Here is a 4,177-nt window from a genome sequence, read left to right on the forward strand (position 1 = left end):
GAGGAGACAACCTCGCACGACCTGTTGGATTTGTATATTCATTTGTTTTATGCATAGGTTGTTTTATTTTTTGAGAATTCGAAAATGGTGGTTTAGATGGAAATTAGCAGCAGCCTGATTTGAAAGAAAACCGATGGGAAATCCTGACCCGATAACACTACAAATATTTGGTCCTGAGTTTGTCTGTTGTTTTGGGATAAATACTGAATTTTCCGATCTTCGGTCTATGACTATCTGAAAAGATGTATTATTAGGAGAACATGGAATTCTTGATACGCGTTATGAAAAATAAAAGAAAGTATATTAATAAGCAAAAGATTATTAATAAGCGAAAAGATTATGAAAAATAAAAGCAAAAGATTATGAATGACCCGATAACAAAATATTATTAATGACCCGATAACAACATTCAATATCTTTGATAAGCAAAATATTATGAAAAATAAAAGAAAGTATATTAATAAGCGTTAACGGCAGGAAAAACTAGGATAAATACCTGGCTCACGACATATTCGCGATACTCATAAGAAGAAGAAAATTGTTGGGGGGTTTGCCAAATTAAAATCATTAAGAATTTGTTCTCACTACATAACAATTAGTATCATAGGTTAATTATATGTTCTGTGTTATAACATTTATATCTTAGTTACCTTTTAACTCGAATTGTTCATTTAAGGTCCCTAACGTCACCTGTTGTGAGGGTATGCTTTTGGGTTGTGGGTTGTTGCGTCTATGACAGCGAGCTTTGCGCAGTATGATTAGAGAGAGTTTTGATGGTAGAAGATAGGATATTCTGGTTTGCAACACACAATACCAATTAATATAATTAACATAGAGAATGTTGACATCTTTAATAAATTTCTGAAAGTTTGAAAGAATTTCAGTGCAGCAATTTGTAAAATAAAAGTTCGCTTGCTACATGAATCGTGCAATGGGCCTATGCTACTTCCGGGAGTCATACTGATGCTACTAGTCATCATTTGTTGGGGCACACTCAAATTGTGACTGCATAGGACCATGTGAATTAATGAAAATCATAATTCTAATACACACAAACAATGGCAACAACTTAAGGGCATGTTTGGTTGGAGATAATGGAATGAAGGGGGGATGGAATGGGAGAAGGAATTGAATGGACAACGGAATGAAATGAATTATTACCATTCCTTGTTTGGTTAACCTATGTAATAAAATTAATTTTTAATTTTTATTGTTTGGTATCCAAAAAAATTGTAGAAATGAAATAGAAATAATAAAAACACTCATATCTCAAAATACTTTTTAACCAAAAAAAAAAAGAAAAAAAAAACCTTACAATGGTGACGGTGGGAGCTCCGACGACGAAAATGGTGGTGGTGGTGTCGACGGAGTTGGTGGTGGTGCCGATGATAGTGGTGGTTGTTAAGTGGTGGTGTTGTTGAGAAAGTAGGGTGAAGGAGGAATGGAATGAAAAAAAAGAAGGGGGTGGGAAGGAATGGTTTTGGTGGAATGAGATTCCATTCTATTGAGCAACCAAACACCATTTTTTTCATTCTCACGTAATGAATCATTCCATTTTTACTGTCATTCCTGCATACCAAACGCTACCTAAGTGCTTCCAAAAGAATAAGTTGTCCTGATGATGAAACGGTAGCATGAAATATGCAATATGCATGACGAATGCTGATGCAAAGATTTGTCACTTGCTCTCTTAGAGCATTCTCAATCTATTCTATATCTCTATCTCTATAATTACACTAAAAACACCATCTTTTCTCTCTCATTTTCAATTAAATAATATTTTTTTATACTTTTATCATTACCTTTTCTCTGTCATTCACTCACAACCAATTTCAAAAACATTAAAAATTATAGAGATGAACAATATGTTTCTCCAAATTTAACAATGAACAGTAATATTTTCTCTCTCCTTCTCTCACAACCACTTTTAACCATCTCTAAAAAATGAAGAAACCCCTAGATAATTTAGAGAATTCATTGTGAATGCTCTTACTTGTAATAATGGGCTTGTAATAATTTCATTTGCAGCTATAGCATATAAAAAATTTAATAGATACTTCACCTCAAAAAAGTGAATCAGCAATAAAGATTTGTGAGAATCAATTACCTTGTTTCACAAAACATGAAAATTATCGTTATTATTAAGCATTAAACCTATCGATCAATATGGTTTGACTTCCATATTCAGAGTGTATTGTGACTTCAGCAATTAACACTAGACCAAAGTAATTAGCAACATTAAACCCTAATCAAATTTCAAAATACAGAAGTAATATCCATATAACAGCGTTGAACTATAATCAGATTTCAAACATACAGAAGCAAACCCTAACCTACCAGATTAGCCCATTATCCACAAACATTAACAACCAAAAAATAAAAATAGTAGTGTAATCAACCTAAAACAAAGCAACCAACCAAAAACATCAAATTCAACCCAAATAAAAAATATATAATCAACATCCAAAATTTAGCTAATTTCCTAATCACCCACGACAATCCATATATGCAAAGGGTGTGTGCAGAGATGATAATGCTTCCAATTAATCATAACTATTATTCTACTAGATTTTATCCTCCGTATTGCGGGGGTTGTTATACATTATTCGGTTTTTTAATATTTATATATGTATATTTGGATTTTAATTTTATTTATTGTAAGAAAGATAATAATTAGTATACTTGAGGTTTGATGATGAAATGGTTTCACAAATAAATGATAGTTATAATCCGGTTTAAAAGTTACCTGAGTTTGGTGATACCTATTACCCGTTTATTTTCTTTATTATAAAATTATTTCTTATTTATAAAAAATATATTTTTTTAAAATAAAATAGGATACTAATTTTTAGTATATCCCTATTTTATAGGATTTTCATATCAAGTATTTGATTAGATTAATTTTTAATATAATGAGATGCTATAACCCGTTTAAGAGCTATCTGGGTTTGGTGAGACTTTTACCCGTGAATTCGGGTTAAATGCGTGAAAAGTCTTCATTTACAAATAAAGCAATATGATGGCTAGAGATAATGGTTGTTTTACATTTTTTGTTTTTTAATATTTATTTTTTGGATTTTAATTTTCTTTATTATAAGAAAGTTAATAATAAACTTAGGGTTTGATGATGAAAATGTTTCATAAATAAATGATATGTTATAACCTGTTTAAAAGCTATCTGAATTTGGTAACCCATGACCGGCTTATGTTTTTTACTATAAAATTATTTATTAATTATAAATAATATCTTTTTCTTTTTAAATTGGATATTAAATTTTAGTATATCCCTATTTCAGAGGATTTTCACATCAAATAATTGGTAAGATTAACTTTTAATTTAATGAGATGTTATAACCCATTTAAGAGCTATCTGCTTTTGGTAAGACCCATACCTATGAATTTGTGTTAAATCAATGAGAGGCTTCCATTTAAAAATTAAGCAATCTGGTGGCTTCCATAAAAGAAGAAAGCGACCACATCACGACACGTACGATTTTAGGGTTTTCGTTTATATATATTATAGATAGATTTCTATTATCATAACTAATCGTCAAGAATCAACAAAATAATACCAAAACTGATAGCAAACAAATGAATAATAATAATAACAATAAATTTATTGTAATCTTCAAAAGGATACATACTAGTGGCAAGCATTGACAAGAAAAACCCATCGTACCTGCAAAACCCAGTCAGAATTTAAAACCCATGAATTTGCAAAAAGCAACTAAATTCCATACCAAAATTGTAATTAAAGAACACCCACCACTTGAAATCGACGCCTCTGACAGCCATATTGAAGATTAAAGGTTGTGTAAAACCCTAATTGGGGTAAATGGTTTAACTTAAAATTGGATGATGAAAGATGGGAATTGGGTGGGTTAGATCTGGAAAGTGTTGAGATGTGCAAGTGGGTCTGCAAAAAAGTGAAGAAAATTGGTTGGATTTGATGGGAAAAGGGGGTTTATAGAGAGAGATTGAGGACTGGTGAGCTGAAATGGAGTGGTGGTTGACGGCGTAGTGTGGCGGTGGTTGACGGCGTGGTTGTGGCGGTATATGATGAGAAGGGAGAAGGAGTTTTAGGTGGGCTGGGTTTTTTTTACTTGGGATTGCAGATAACAAACAAATATGACATGCATTGGTTATTATTTGAAATTATGGCACTGATTTAATGACG

At 31.6% G+C, this 4,177-nt stretch overlaps 1 long non-coding RNA gene across 1 annotated transcript; it reads right to left on the reverse strand.

Moving 5' to 3' along the window:
- Nucleotides 1-2,497: 2,497 nt before the first annotated feature.
- Nucleotides 2,498-3,828, reverse strand: LOC143607850 (uncharacterized). Its single transcript, XR_013149075.1, has 3 exons — nt 3,767-3,828; nt 3,641-3,679; nt 2,498-2,561 (listed from the first exon to the last, which is right to left on the reverse strand). It is a non-coding gene; the product is annotated as an uncharacterized LOC143607850 (long non-coding RNA).
- Between the last annotated feature and the right edge of the window lie 349 nt (nt 3,829-4,177).

Source organism: Bidens hawaiensis, unplaced genomic scaffold (assembly GCF_021521415.1).
Source record: "Bidens hawaiensis isolate Kalapana, Puna unplaced genomic scaffold, B.hawaiensis_p1.1 tig00087726_1, whole genome shotgun sequence".
NCBI classification, from domain to species: Eukaryota; Viridiplantae; Streptophyta; class Magnoliopsida; order Asterales; family Asteraceae; genus Bidens; species Bidens hawaiensis.